Here is a 16,852-nt window from a genome sequence, read left to right on the forward strand (position 1 = left end):
TCCAACTATATATGCAGAAGAGAGTAGTATTTATACATTTATAGACAGGTTACAACAGGTGCATACATTCTCTTTTTCTTTTTTCTGTTTCTTTTTTTTTATTTATTTATTTATTTATTTTTTTTTTTTTTAAAGCTAGGTACCAGGCCAGGAACTTGGGAACCACTCACCAGGCATGAATACCGTATATAGGCTGACCTAATAAATCCTATAGAGTTATCAGCTGGGTAGTATATTAGATAAATTTAAGCTGGCTGGTACAAAAAGAAAGGGGCTTAGCATGGTTATTTCAAACGATAAGTCCCAGACACAAGAGTAAAGTTTGTGGCAATTGAAAGAACTTCTGCCTCAGAGCAGCTGTTCGACATTGTCAGCAAGTTTAGTCTGCCATGAGGAATTTCTGTGGGTTAATCCACCTCAAAGCGGCATCACAGTCTAAAAGATGGACACAGTCCGACTGACCTGGATCCCATGACAGCCTCGGTAATCCATACGGAGCTCCTAGGGCAGCACAGATAGCGCTGAAAGCGCTCTGAAAAAGTGTAAGACAAGGTTCAAGAATCGAGCTCTCATCAATCCTGTAGTTAGATAGCCATCCGTAGGGTAGATAGGGGCCGTAGAAGCTCTCAGTGTACGGTGGATTACTCAGTAGCTTTGTGGTGCTGTAAAACTGCTGTTCCATGTACCGAAGCTGAATCCCAGTAACGATCCGACTAGATGTGGCTGTTGCAACTTTCTTCCGGTTACTGAAGGTTGGTATGTCTGTCTGCGAGTCGCTAAATAGTCCCTTCAGGTCGTGGCTAGAAGTAAGTTCGCTAGCGAAGTTTGGAGTGTCTTCGGCAATACTTTGTAGAGGAGGATGGGCTGTAATCTCCAATGCCTCTTGATCTAGTGACCGATGGGGTAGCATAACTGCCAGCTTGGCTATCATGTCGGTGAAATCATTCTTTAGCTTCTTATAGTATGTTTGAAGTGCTTGCTCCGTTGTGTCCTCCCATCTATCTAAAGCCTCCATGCTGAGTCAAAATGGCGACACGCGCCCTTATAGTGAAGAGCTTGGCGCTGATTTTAGGGACTGTTCTCCTATAGAGTTCACAGTTATGTCACTCTGTACATAGATTAACAATGTAGGTTCGATAAGGATCAGATGTAATATATGAAAGGAGCTATTCTGTATATTAAAAATACCACTGTATGTGATTATAGATGAGGAGCTCCAGAGATGTGCGTCCGATCGCTGTGCTAGCTAGCTCCGCCCCCCGGAGTTATACTTTTAAAAACGCCTCTTTTCAAGTATCCAGCAGATCTATGATTACGGAACCACGCCGAAACTAGTAGGACCAGTTGTCTCCTGTTCTGTGCTGGTGTTATTGGATTTTTATCCTTAAATTACAAATAAAGTCTTTGGATGTTTTTAACTTGAATAGAGACTCTTTATCCGTCTTTGCTTTATATTGATTCCGGACTACAAGGAGTCAGTTTCCTACAAGAGTCTCAGCAGCCTCCACCTGGTGCGAGAAGCCGCCACTCTACACAGTACCTAAGAGAGTTGAAGAGCTGGCAAAGCTGGTAAAACCGGGAGAGCTGATTGGAGCAGATTCGATAGATACTCGCACACCCCCTAAGTGACGTCACACGCCACACTCAAGGAGAGACATTGGTGCAAGCAGTACTCGCAATGGAATAAGGTTCGGTCAGTGAATAACCGGAGCTGTGGTTCACTCATTACGTTTGAATGTCCTTACTGGCACCTACTCTGGGATTTGTTTAAGTGAGTTCTGTGGCTACGTTTCAAGCGGGGGGTGTGTGTGTGTTAATCACAGCTGTCTCAAGCTCCTGTGCTACCAGGGTTTGCTTACTTTTATTGTGAGTGACAGTTACAACAGGGAATTCGTCTTGTTTTTTGGTTTAAAAAGAGTACACGTCTGGCACATCCACCAGACACTAGAGTAAAAAAAAGAATAGCGCAGAAATCTTACCCTTTAGGGAACTGACTGACAAACCATCCTCCAGACCGTCCCGGAGAAAGACAAAACCCCTAGGAACCCTGACCCTACTTGCAAGAGTAGTCCAGGGATTCACACCAATCAGGGAATTGACGCCATACCTTATGATATAAATTACCAGTAACAGTCTTGTGAGCCTGAATCATGGTCTCAATGACCGATTCAGAAAAACCACGCTTAGACAGAACTAAGCATTCAATCTCCAAGCAGAAAGCTTCAAAGAAAAGAAAGTTGGATGAAAGAAAAGAAAGTTGGATGAAAGAAAAGACCCTAAATTAGAAGGTTCTTCCTTCAGGAACAACCACCAAGGTGGAAGAAATTACATCTCAGCTAAGTCTGTATACCAGATCCTGCGAGACTATCCCGGAACTATTAAAATACCGATGCTCTCTCCCATTTGACACCAGCAAGGACTCGTGGAAGGAGAGCAAATTGCGGATGTTAGACTGAAATCCAAGGAACCGCCAGGGTACTTAGAGCAGCCTGCTGATCTCTTGACCTAAAACATAACTTGGAAGCTTGGTGAACTGCCATCTCCAACTCCAGCACCCCCCATTTGAGGGTTAACAAAGACGACACCTCAGGGAGAAGCGCCCATTCCCAGGAATGAAAAATCTGACTGCTCAAAGAGACTACTCCCAGCATCCACTCTTGAAATGTGAATAGTGGAGAAACAACGAATGTGAACGTCCGCCTCATGGTAAAAGAACTACAGGTTTCTCCCAGGTGGTTAATGTAAACCACTGAGATGAAATTGTTTAACAAGAACCTGAAAAAAAACAGGTAAAAACAACCAAGGCCAAGCTAAGCATTGTAGATCGCTCTCCACTCTAAGATGGTTATGGGGAGAGCAGACTCCTCCCAAGTCCATAGTTACCAACCTAACAGACTAGCGACCGTGGTCACTATTACTCAGGAAGGTCTCCGGAAACATGTGCCCCGAGACAGATGCTCCTGAGAAAACCAAGATACTGGAAAATGCGGAAAACCGTCCCGCTACCTCTTGTAAGTAAAGCGAGCGCTCTACCACTAATTCCCCACTCTAAAGGGAATACTCAAGTTAATAGATCTATCCTCTGAGACAGAGCCACAAGATCCCCGGTCCACTATCTGAACATGCCTATCAGCAGTCTTCCAGATGGAATCAAGCAAAGGGATGATGTCCAATGAAGCAACCATCAGACCAATTACCTCCATACATAGATCTACTGAAACCAAACAGTAGAGTGTCAAAAGAGGCAAGAGGAAGGAATACTCTATTTTCTGACCTCTGTCAAAATTATTTACCCATGTAGTTGGAACAAGGGAACTCATTCACTTCTATACATGGGAATTAAGAAAGACAACAAGATCTCTGTATGAGAGTTAGCTTGTTGAAAAGACGGCGCCTGAACCATTATGATATCCAGGAAGAGCACCTCAGTAATTCCCTGAAACCTGATCACCGCCAATTATAGCCCCATCTGAGAACCATGGCAAGGCCAAAGGGAAGAGCCACAAACTGAACTTGTTTGACAGAAAGGCAAAACTCAGGAACTTGAGAATAGGCGTCCTCCAGGTCTATGGTCAACATGAACTGACCTTCCTAGACTAAAGAAAGAATGGAACCACTGATTTCCAATTTCAAGGACAGTACCCTGAGAAGACTTGATAAAACACTTTAGATCTATCAAAGGATCAAAAATTATTTCCTTTTCAGCAACCATGAACAGGAAGGAATGATTAGAATTCTAGACCCTGTTCCCTTACAAGAATTTGCACTATCACTCCCAGTGAAGAGAGGTCCCAAACGCATTTCAAAATTGCCTTACTGAAATCTAACCAGCAGATACAATAAGAGGAGGAACCCGCCTCTGGGAGGAATGTATAAATTCTATGTAGAAACCCTGAGATACTATGTCCTCAGCCTATCTGGAACATCTTGTATCCATGTTTGAAGACAAAGAGATTCAGCCCCCCACCTGAATCGATGCCGGATAGGGGCAAACTACTCCTGAAATATTAGAAATATTCCTGTCAGATCCGGACCAAACAAGGCCTTACCCTTGTAAGGTAGTGCCAAAAACTAGGACACAGAGGAAAAATCCACTGACCATGAATATAGCCACAACAGCCCGGGGGTAGCACAGCGAAGCCAGATAACTTGGCTCCCGGATAAAAAAACAAACAATTTATGCAAGAACTTACCTGATAAATTAATTTCTTTCATAATAGCAAGAGTCCATGAGCTAGTGATGTATGGGATATACAATCCTACCAGGAGGGGGCAAAGTTTCCCAAACATCAAAATGCCTATAAATACACCCCTCACCACACCCACAATTCAGTTTAACGAATAGCCAACTAGTGGGGTGATAGAAAAAGGAGTAAAAAAAGCATACAAAAAAAGAGGAACTGGAAATATAATTGTGCTTTAATAAAAAAAAATCATAACCACTAGAAAAAGGATGGGTCTCATGGACTCTTGCCAATATGAAGTAAATGAATTTATCAGGTAAGTTCTTACATAAATTATGTATTCTTTCATGAAATTGGCAAGAGTCCATGAGCTAGTGAAGTATGGGATAGAAATACCCAAGATGTGGATGTCCACAGAAGAGTCACTAGAAAGGAAGGGATAAAATAAAAAGAGCCATTTTCCGCTGAAAAAAATCCACAAAAAAAATAAGTTTTTCTCATAAATTGAAAGAAAAAATACTTAAAACATTAGCAGAAGAATCAAACTGAAACAGCTGTCTGAAGAACTTTTCTATCAAAGACTGCTTCAGAAGAAGAGACAACATCAAAATGGTAAAATTTAGTAAATGTATGCAAAGACCACCAAGTTGCTGCTTTGCAAATCTGATCAACTGAAGCTTCATTCTTAAAGGGACATTATACACATTTTTTTTTGATAAATGTTTTGTAGACAAACTATATAGCCCATAAAGTTTTGTTTTTAATTTTTTTTATAGTTTTGCTTATTTTTAAATAACATTGCTCTGATTTTCAGACTCCTAACCAAGCCCCAAAGTTTTATGAGATACCGTCAGCTACCTTCTCCAGCTACCCTGTTTGTGTAAAGGGTCTTTTCATATGCAAAAGAAGAGAAGGGGGGTTGTCGTATTTCCCACTTGCAGTGTGCTTTCCAGCTACCTTTTCAACAGAGCTAAACTGAGAGCTTCTAAGTAAGTTTTTAAACAGTTTTAAACTGGATTTTTATATCAATATCTGTGCATCTTATTCTTTATAGTAGTGTCTATTACATGCAGTTATCTGAAAATGAGTGTATACTGTCCCTTTAAAAGATCAAGAAGGGGAGACTGATCTAGTAGAATGAGCTGTGATCCTCTGAGGTGGGGACTGTCCCACCTCCAAATAAGCTTTATGAATCAAAATCTTTAACCAAGATGCCAAAGAAATGGCAGAAGCTTTCTGACCTTTCCTAGAACCAGAGAAGACAACAAATAGACTAAAAGTCTTCCTGAAATCTTTAGTAGCTTCAACATAATATTTCAAAGCTCTTACAACATCCAAAGAATGCAAATATCTTTAAAGAGCATTCTTGGGATTCGGACACAAGGAAGGAACAACAATTTCCCTACTAATGTTGTACTGATGGAAAATCAGAAATGGAGACTCACAAGAGAGAGCAGACAATTCGGAAACTCTTCCAGCTGAAGAGATAGCCAAAAGAAACAACACTTTCCAAGAAAGTAGTTTAATATCCAAAGAATGCATAGGCTCAAAAGGAGGAGCCTGCAAAGTCTGCAAAGTCTTCAAAACCAAATTAAGACTCCAAGAGTCCACGGTTTCATCCTTACTTGTGGGATACCAATACCAAAGCTTTAGGACACGGATGAAGGGAGGGACAAGACAGGAACCTAAACGGAAGGCACCTCTGCTTGCAAAACCTTTCTCCCAAAAATAGCCTCCGAAGAAGCAAAAGTATCAAATTTGTAAAATTTGGAAAAGGTATGAAGCGAAGACCAAGTCGCAGCCTTACAAATGTGTTCAACAGAAGCATCATTTTTAAAAGCCCATGTGGAAGCCACCGCTTTAGTGGAGTGAGCTGTAATTCTTTCAGGAGGCTGCTGTCCAGCATTCTCATAAGCCAAACGGATGATTCCTTTCAGCCAAAAGGAAAGAGAGGTAGCCGTAGCCTTTTCACCTCTACGCTTTCCAGAATAGACAACAAAGAAGATGTTTGACGAAAATCTTTGGTTGCCTGCAAATAAAACTTCAAAGCACGAACCACGTCCAAGTTGTGCAACAGATGTTCCTTCTTAGAAGAAGGATTAGGACACAGAGTAGGAACAACAATTTTCTGATTGATATTCCTGTTAGTAACAACCTTACTCAAAACCACATCAGCATGGAAAACAAGATATGGCGAGTTACATTGTAATGCAGATAGTTCAGAAACTCTTCGAGCTGAAGAGATAGCAACTAGAAACAGAACTTTCCAAGATAGAAGCTTAATATCTATGGAATGCATGGGTTCAAACGGAACCCCTTGAAGAACTGAATTTAGACTCCATGGCGGAGCAACAGGTTTAAACACAGGCTTGATTCTAACTAAAGCCTGACAGAAAGCCAGAACGTCTGGGACATCTACCAGACGCATGTGCAATAGAATAGACAAAGCAGATATCTGTCTTTTTAAGGAACTAGCTGACAATCCTTTCTCCAATCCCTCTTGGAGAAAGGACAAAATCCTAATCTTACTCCATGAGTAACCTTTGGATTCGCACCAAAAAAGATATTTACGCCATATCCTATGATAGATTTTCCTGGTGACAGGCTTTCGAGCCTGAATAAAGGTATCTATGACCGACTCAGAGAAACCCCGCTTTGATAAAATCAAGCGTTCAATCTCCAAGCAGTCAGTTGCAGAGAAATTAGATTTGGATGCTTGAACGGACCTTGAATCAAAAGATGACATGTCCACCAGGTCTGCATAACAAGTCCTGCGTGGCCACGCAGGTGCTATCAAAATCACCGAAGCTCTCTCCTGTTTGATTCTGGCAATCAGACGCGGAAGAAGAGGGAAGACGCCATCAGATCCAATTCTGGTGTGCCCCATAACTGAACCAGTTGAGCAAACACTTCCGGATGTAGTTCCCACTCCCCCGGATGAAAAGTCTGACGACTTAGAAAATCCGCCTCCCAATTCTCTACCCCTGGGATATAGATTGCTGATAGATGGCAAGAGTGAGTCTCTGCCCATCGGATTATCCTGGAAACTTCTATCATCGCTAAGGAACTCCTTGTTCCCCCCTGATGATTGATATGAGCCACAGTCGTGATGTTGTCCGACTGAAATCTGATGAATCTGCCGAAGCCAGCTGAGGCCACGCCTGAAGAGCATTGAATATCGCTCTTAATTCCAGAATATTTAACGGTAGGAGGGCCTCCTCCTGAGTTCACAAACCCTGTGTTTTCATGGAATTCCAGACTGCAACCCAGCCCAGTAGGCTGGCGTCCGTCGTCACTATAACCCACACTGGCCTGCGGAAACACATTCCCTGGGACAGGTGATCCTGTGACAACCACCAAAGAAGAGAATCTCTGGTCTCCTGATCCAGATTTACCTGAGGAGATTAAATCTGCATAATCCCCATTCCACTGCCTGAGCATGCATAGTTGCAGTGGTCTGAGATGTAAGCGAGCAAACGGAACTATGTCCATTGCCGCTACCATTAGTCCGATTACCTCCATACACTGAGCTACTGATGGCCGAGGAATGGAATGAAGAGCTCGGCAGGTGGCTAGAATCTTTGATTTCCTGACCTCCGTCAGAAATATTTCCATGTCCACCGAGTCTATCAGAGTCCCTAGGAATGAAACTCTTGTGAGAGGGGAAAGAGAACTCTTTTTAACGTTGACCTTCCACCCATGAGATCTTAGAAAGGCCAACACGAAGTCCGTGTGAGACTTGGCTAGTTGGAAAGTCGACGCTTGAATTAGAATGTCGTCTAGATAAGGCGCCACTGCTATGCCCCGCAGCCTTAGGACCGCCAGAAGGGACCCTAGCACCTTTGTGAAAATTCTGGGAGCCGTGGCCAACCCGAAGGGAAGAGCCACAAACTGGTAATGCTTGTCCAGAAAGGCAAACCTAAGGAATTGGTGATGATCTTTGTGGATAGGAATGTGTAGATACACATCCTTTAAGTCCACGGTGGTCATATATTGACCCTCCTGGATCATTGGTAAAATAGTCAGAATGGTCTCCATCTTGAAGGATGGGACTCTGAGGAATTGGTTTAGGATCTTGAGATCTAGGATTGGTCTGAAGGTTCCCTCTTTTTTGGGAACCACAAACAGATTGGAGTAGAACCCCTGCCCCTGTTCTGTTTTTGGAACTGGGCAGATCACTCCCATGGTAAATAGATCTTCTACACAGCGTAAGATTGCCTCTCTTTTTGTCTGGTTTACAGACAATTGAGAAAGATGGAATCTCCCCCTTGTAGGAGAATCTTTGAAATCTAGAAGATACCCCTGGGTTATGATTTCTACAGCCAAGGAGTCCTTAACGTCTCTTGCCCAAGCCTGAGCAAAGAAAGAAAGTCTGCGACCTACTAGATCCGCTCCCGGATCGGGGGCTATCCCTTCATGCTGTCTTGGTGGTAGCAGCTTATCACCTCTTTCACTTGACCCTTCCTGCTTAGAGCCGGCAAAGAGAATGACTGGGGGGTGGAGTTAAGGGGGGAGCTATATAGACAGCTCTGCTGTGGGTGCTCTCTTTGCCACTTCCTGCTAGGAAGGATAATATCCCACAAGTAAGGATGAAACCGTGGACTCGGTACATCTTGCAAAAGAAATCTAGAATTAGAACCAGGATACTGAAAACAATACGGTCCCGAAAAAACGGATTTCCTCAATATCATGAAAGGAAATTATCCATCCCCCAGATAAGGGAAGAGAGAACCGTGTATCAATCCACAAGAGGAAGAAGAAAACATAATTTATGCTTACCTGATAAATTTATTTCTCTTGTGATGTATCGAGTCCAAGGATTCATCCTTACTTGTGGGATATTCTCCTCCCCTACAGGAAGTGGCAGAGAGAGCACCCACAGCAGAGCTGCCTATATAGCTCCCCCCTTAGCTCCACCCCCCAGTCATTCAACCGAAGGCTAGGAAGAAAAAGGAGAAACTATAGGGTGCAGAGGTGATTGAAAGTTTAAAAATAAAAATATATATGCTTGTCTTAATAAACAGGGCGGGCCGTGGACTCGATACATCACAAGAGAAATAAATTTATCAGGTAAGCATAAATTATGTTTTCTCTTGTAAGATGTATCGAGTCCACGGATTCATCCTTACTTGTGGGATACCAATACCAAAGCTTTAGGACACGGATGAAGGGAGGGACAAGACAGGGACCTTAAACGGAATGCACCACTGCTTGTAGAAAATAGCCTCCGAAGAAGCAAAAGTATCAAATTTGTAAAATTTTGAAAAAGAATGAAGCGAAGACAAAGTCGCCGCATTACAAATCTGTTCAACAGAAGCCTCATTTTTAAAAGCCATGTGGAAGCCACAGCTCTAGAAGAATGAGCAGTAATTCTTTCAGGAGGCTGTTGGCCAACGGATGATGCTTTTCAGCCAAAAGGAAAGAGAGGTAGCCGTAGCCTTCTGACCTCTCCGCTTACCAGAATAAACAACAAACAATGAAAATGTTTGACGGAAACCTTTAGTTGCTTGTAAGAAGAACTTTAAAGCACGAACCACATCAAGATTGTGCAACAGACGTTCCTTCTTTGAAGAAGGATTAGGACACAGTGAAGGAACAACAATCTCTTGATTGTTATTCTTATAAGAAACAACCTTAGGAAGAAACCCAGGTTTGGTACGCAAAACCACCTTATCTGCATGGAAAATAAGATAAGAGGAATCACACTGTAAAGCATATAGCTCAAAAACTCTTTGAGCCGAAGAGATAGCTACTAAAAACAAAACTTTCCAAGACAGAAGCTTAAAATCCATGGAATGCATAGGTTCAAACGGAACCCCTTGAAGAACTTTAAGAACTAAATTTAGGCTCCATGGCGGAGCAACAGGTATAAATACAGGCTTGATTCTGACCAAAGCCTGACTAAATGCTCGAACGTCTGGGACATCTGCCAGACGTTTGTGTAGAAGAATAGACAAAGCAGATATTTATCTTTATAAGGAACTAGCTGATAATCCCTTCTCCAAACCTTCTTGGAGAAAAGACAATATTCTAGGAATCCTAATCTTACTCCACGAGTAACCTTTGGATTCACACCAATAAAGATACTTGCGCCAAATCTTATGATAGATCTTCCTGGTGACAGGCTTTCTAGCCTGAATCAGGGTATCAATGACCGACTCAGAGAAACCACGCTTTGATAGAATCAGGCGTTCAATCTCCAAGCAGTCAGACGCAGAGAAAATCTAATTTCTGCGTGAACAGACCTTGGTTTAGAAGGTCCTGCCTCATTGGCAGAGTCCATGGTAGAACCGAGGACATGTCCACTAAGTCTGCATACCAAGTCCTGCGTGGCCACGCAGGTGCTATCAGAATCACCGAAGCTCTATCCTGCTTTATTCTGGCAACCAGACGTAGAAGGAGAGGAAATACATAGGCCAGATTGAAGGACCAAGGCACTGCTAGAGTCTCTTCTCTGGTGGTCCTGAGACAACCACCAGAGAAGAGAATCTCTGGTCTCCTTGTCCAGATGCAGTTGAGGAGACAAATCTGCATAATCCCCATTCCACCGTTTGAGCATGCATAGTTGTAGTGGTCTGAGGTGTAGGCGGGCAAAAGGAACTATGTCCATTGCCGCTACCATGAGTCCGATTACCTCCATATACTGAGCCACTGATGGCCGAGGAATGGAATGAAGAGCTCGGCAAGTGGTTAAGAGCTTTGATTTTCTGACCTCCGTCAGAAATATTTTCATTTCTACCGAGTCTATCAGAGTCCCTAGGAAGGAAACTCTTATAAGAGGGAAGAGAGAACTCTTTTTTATGTTCACCGTCCACCCGTGAGATCTCAGAAAAGCCAACACAATGTCCGTGTGAGACTTGGATAACTGGAAAGTTGACGCCTGAATTAAGATGTAAAAAAGCAGTAAACATAACAAAATTTTTACAGTAGTATCATATAGCCTTAGTAACTTTGCACAGCTATGCAAATAAACAATTAACCCCTTAATGGCAAAACCGGATTGAAAAAAACATCAAAACCGGTAAAAGACTTTTAGCACCTTGCCACAGCTCTGCTGTGGCTCCTACCTGCCCTTCAGAACAATTTGTGGGGGAAAAAACTTCTTTTACAGCCCTCAAACACGGCAGGAACCTCTGCGAAAATAGGCCCCTCCCACCTCACTCGATGTTTTGAGGCCTATCAAAAACAAGCCACAATGACCCCTTTAGTCCCTTCAAAAAAAACGTTATAATTGCATCATTTACTGAACAAAAACGTTTTTACCAAACAGTGTCACCAGTAACTAATGAGCCCTTCATGCAAGCTGAAATCCAAGTGTCTGAATACAGCTTACCCTTCCCTCATGGGGATATTGACAGCCTTTTCTAGAAATAACACAGTCTGTCTAGAAAAAAATAGACTGAACATACCTTAATGCAGTTTAGCCTGCAAACTGTTCCCCCAACTGAAGTTTTCCTGTACTCTTCAGCAGTGGATCTTAGTTACCAAAATGCTAAGATCATCCTCCTTGCAGAAATCTTCATCCCTTTTCTGCCAGAGAGTAAATAGTACACACCGGTACCATTTAAAAATAAACTTTTGCTTGAGAAACTAAAAACCTAACATTTTAGTCACCACACTCCTCTTTGCCCTTCCTAGCAGTTAAGCAGGCAGAGAGAATGACTGGGGGGTGGAGCTAAGGGGGGAGCTATATAGGCAGCTCTACTGTGGGTGCTCTCTCTGCCACTTCCTGTAGGGGAGGAGAATATCCCACAAGTAAGGATGAATCCGTGAACTCAATACATCTTACAAGAGAAATAAGCTCTACATAGAGAGCATAGAAAACCAAATAGAACAAGAGAACCCCTATGGAGCATCAAGAGAGAGGAAAATACACCCCCGAAAAAAGGAACCAGGAAAAAGACTCCAAACAAGTCACATGTCCTCCCTTCATCGAGAGAGGCAAAATCTAGTTCCTAAAGAAATCTGCCACAGCAGAATGCAAACTCCAAGTCAACAGCTTTGCAAAGAAGAGTATTAACTCGTAGGCCACTTGGACCGCATACGATACCAGACACCTAACCAAGACGAGGACCAGCCTGACATCCAGGATAGAAGGGCTTCCTCTGGACCAAAAAACAACCTCTTGAAAAGAAGAAAGAAGATATGTAACTAGTACCCAAACAGGACCAGCTTGTTAGTCAGGATACAACATTTCTGTACAAACCTCAAAAGAACAGAGATAACTATAACCAACCAGGACCAGCCTACTTTCTAAATTTCAAGCAGGGCCAGAACACAGAGTAGAAAACAGAAAAAAACATATAAGCTCCGAAGCTTAAACATAGTCTCGGACATATCGAGGAAACGTCTCCCCGACCAGAGACAACCTTCTTGTTTTTGTTATTCTTTTTTTTTTATAGAACTTCCACCGGAAAATTCCATCCATCACGACATGAAAATCGCTAATACCAGAATCCCAGAGTGAAAAGTCTTCCTAAGAAGGGTTTCAACATAATCACAAGCTCAAATATAAAGGAAAAATAAAAACTTATCCTAACCGGATCAGAAATGAAAATAGGAAAGTGCACACATGAGATAGCCCAAGGGAAAGTGAAACCAACAGGTCCCGCCCGACAATTCCTCAAGAGCACTGAACTGGGAATCCGAAACAAAAACAAAGGATAACAATATAGAGACGATAAGGAATAGGATCACCATCCCTCCCAGTCATCTAAACAAGCTCGCTATCTGAATCAGCAGACTGAGATTCAGCGGACGTATCAGAATTAGGATCTTCCAACGTCGCCAATACTTCTCTCAGAAGTAGATGCAGGCGAGTCATTCTAAATTTAAAAGCAAATTTCACATACGTTGGAGTATCCGGGGTCTCCGACCCTAAAGGTGGTACCTCTGAAGCCTCAGAGGACACCTCTTCCACAGAAGACTGATCGGACACCAAAGTCCTCTTACATGCCAGACCTTGGGCAGGAGTACACAGATTAAGCCTTCGCTTGCACGTGGCAGGAGGATGTAAATGAGCTAAGGCCAGAGATATGGCCATGTGAAACCGTGCAGTAACTTCTGGTGGAAAAATGCTTCCTTAAGGAGAAGGGGTACCGGCATGCGGGGCAACCGCCTGTGTAGGAAACGAAGATGATAGGCAACGCACCTCACAGGATGACGAATCCTCAGAGGCGGATGGCTCAGTGGTCTCTAACGTACCGATATGAGGAGATGAGAACACTCTATTGCGGCATACGGAACATAATTGAGAGGGCTGGGTTACACGGGCCTCCTCACAATATACGCAGGTATCAAAATCTGAATCAGAGGAAAACCCCTCTAACATATAAGAATCTTCCATAACTCGACTAAGTAGATTATGGTTAAAAAACAACTAGCACTTTACACCCCCAATGGCTGGGGCACTCACCACCTCCTAAGACCCAGACAGGTAGAGAAAACAGATCCTCTCTGCTGTCGCACAGTCAGGAATACAGAAATGGGGGAAAAAAATGTGACCGCACCCGGTTACGTGGTGCATTGTGCAGAATTTACTCCCGCTAAGAAAAGAGCGTCAGTCCATAAAACTGCGCAGCACGAAAAAAAACCTGTACGTTCAGTAAAAGCCTATGAGCCCCAAATATCACCTACACATAAGCAGTCAAAATCACATAACAAAAATAATTAAAGCCCCCACTGTTCAATAATCCCCCTCCAGAGATATTAACCCTTGATTCTATAAAGATAAATGAGTCCCACTGATACCCTGTCTTCTAACGTTACAAGTGTGTACAAATTGAAACAATCTTACTGGAATCTATGCCATGAAACAGCAACACGGTCCTTCAAGTTTGACAGACTGTAGCAGCGCTTCTGACATGGACTTGAGTGCAGAAAAGCCGGCAGCGAAACTAGTCAACGCCGATTGCATAAGGAGCTGTTAATATGAGTCGGGATGGTTTCGCAGACTCTCCCTGCATCTCCATACTCTAACTTTCATCAATGCTCTCACTGAGAGGCTGACAAGACTACTTAAAACTCCAGTCCCATCTCGAAGAGTACTACCCTCCATAAGGAACTTCTGTAATCTTCCGACACTTCTCTGCCAAACTCCTGTGACGAAATGCAGTGAATGACTGGGGGATGAGGGAGGTATTTAACCTTTGGCTGAGGTGTCTTTGCCTCCTCCTGGTGGCTAGGTTCTGTATTCCCAAAAGTAATGAATGCAGCTGTGGACTCTCTGTATTTAGAAGGAAAAAAATAAAATAAATTTATATATATATATATATATATATATATATATATACATACACAGGGAGTGCAGAATTATTAGGCAAATGAGTATTTTGACCACATCATCCTCTTTATGCATGTTGTCTTACTCCAAGCTGTATAGGCTCGAAAGCCTACTACCAATTAAGCATATTAGGTGATGTGCATCTCTGTAATGAGAAGGCGTGTGGTCTAATGACATCAACACCCTATATCAGGTGTGCATAATTATTAGGCAACTTCCTTTCCTTTGGCAAAATGGGTCAAAAGAAGGACTTGACAGGCTCAGAAAAGTCAAAAATAGTGAGATATCTTGCAGAGGGATGCAGCACTCTTAAAATTGCAAAGCTTCTGAAGCGTGATCATCGAACAATCAAGCGTTTCATTCAAAATAGTCAACAGGGTCGCAAGAAGCGTGTGGAAAAACCAAGGCGCAAAATAACTGCCCATGAACTGAGAAAAGTCAAGCGTGCAGCTGCCAAGATGCCACTTGCCACCAGTTTGGCCATATTTCAGAGCTGCAACATCACTGGAGTGCCCAAAAGCACAAGGTGTGCAATACTCAGAGACATGGCCAAGGTAAGAAAGGCTAAAAGACGACCACCACTGAACAAGACACACAAGCTGAAACGTCAAGACTGGGCCAAGAAATATCTCAAGACTGATTTTTCTAAGGTTTTATGGACTGATGAAATGAGAGTGAGTCTTGATGGGCCAGATGGATGGGCCCGTGGCTGGATTGGTAAAGGGCAGAGAGCTCCAGTCCGACTCAGACGCCAGCAAGGTGGAGGTGGAGTACTGGTTTGGGCTGGTATCATCAAAGATGAGCTTGTGGGGCCTTTTCGGGTTGAGGATGGAGTCAAGCTCAACTCCCAGTCCTACTGCCAGTTTCTGGAAGACACCTTCTTCAAGCAGTGGTACAGGAAGAAGTCTGCATCCTTCAAGAAAAACATGATTTTCATGCAGGACAATGCTCCATCACACGCGTCCAAGTACTCCACAGCGTGGCTGGCAAGAAAGGGTATAAAAGAAGAAAATCTAATGACATGGCCTCCTTGTTCACCTGATCTGAACCCCATTGAGAACCTGCGGTCCATCATCAAATGTGAGATTTACAAGGAGGGAAAACAGTACACCTCTCTGAACAGTGTCTGGGAGGCTGTGGTTGCTGCTGCACGCAATGTTGATGGTGAACAGATCAAAACACTGACAGAATCCATGGATGGCAGGCTTTTGAGTGTCCTTGCAAAGAAAGGTGGCTATATTGGTCACTGATTTGTTTTTGTTTTGTTTTTGAATGTCAGAAATGTATATTTGTGAATGTTGAGATGTTATATTGGTTTCACTGGTAAAAATAAATAATTGAAATGGGTATATATTTGTTTTTTGTTAAGTTGCCTAATAATTATGCACAGTAATAGTCACATGCACACACAGATATCCCCCTAAAATAGCTATAACTAAAAACTACTTCCAAAACTATTCAGCTTTGATATTAATGAGTTTTTTGGGTTCATTGAGAACATGGTTGTTCAATAATAAAATTAATCCTCAAAAATACAACTTGCCTAATAATTCTGCACTCCCTGTATATATATATATATATATATATATATATATATATATATATATATATATATACATACATATATATACACATATATATATATATATATATATACACACATATATACACACACAAACACACTTACATACACACATACAAACACACAGCGAATATTAAGCTAAAATGAGCTAATATTGAAAATGTAAAATGTATTTAATGAAAATATGTGCAATAAAAATGTATGTTAAATTATGCAATTAATATGTGCTTTGAATAGCAAAAAATAATATAAATATTATAAATATATTTCAGTGGCCCCCACCCGGTTACTTTATAATGCCACTCGGCTGGCTAAATGTTTATACACACATATATATCTACACACACACACACGGGTGGAAAAAAAAAGATACGAGTCCACTCAATGTTTAAAATAGGAAAAAGTCAAATATCTAAGTTGATCGCTGCAAAAAAAACCCCCAAAAAAACATACACCGACACACGCAGCGTTCTCCACAGAAAATTTTGCAAATAGCATGGCATGATGATGTTGGAGAGCGGAGGCTGTATAATACTCCAATATTTTAAGCTAGGCAAAGCACAAATTATTTGCATAATTTCATATAAATAAGTTTCATGATTGTAGAAATATAATATTAGCTAGTCTTAGCCAGGTGCTCAGAAAAATCATGCACTCGGTGGTGTAGCAATTAATCAAATTCCGGGAAGAACACACACATATATACATATATATATATATATATATACACACAAACATATATATATATATATATATATATATATATATATATATATATATATATATACACACACATACATACAT

The 16,852-nt window shown here is 42.0% G+C and overlaps 1 protein-coding gene across 3 annotated transcripts in view; it reads right to left on the minus strand.

Moving 5' to 3' along the window:
• Positions 1–16,852, minus strand: part of RICTOR (RPTOR independent companion of MTOR complex 2) — a 611,164-nt gene that overhangs the window by 177,213 nt on the left and 417,099 nt on the right. The window lies entirely within an intron of this gene.

Source organism: Bombina bombina, chromosome 2 (assembly GCF_027579735.1).
Source record: "Bombina bombina isolate aBomBom1 chromosome 2, aBomBom1.pri, whole genome shotgun sequence".
NCBI lineage: Eukaryota > Metazoa > Chordata > Amphibia > Anura > Bombinatoridae > Bombina > Bombina bombina.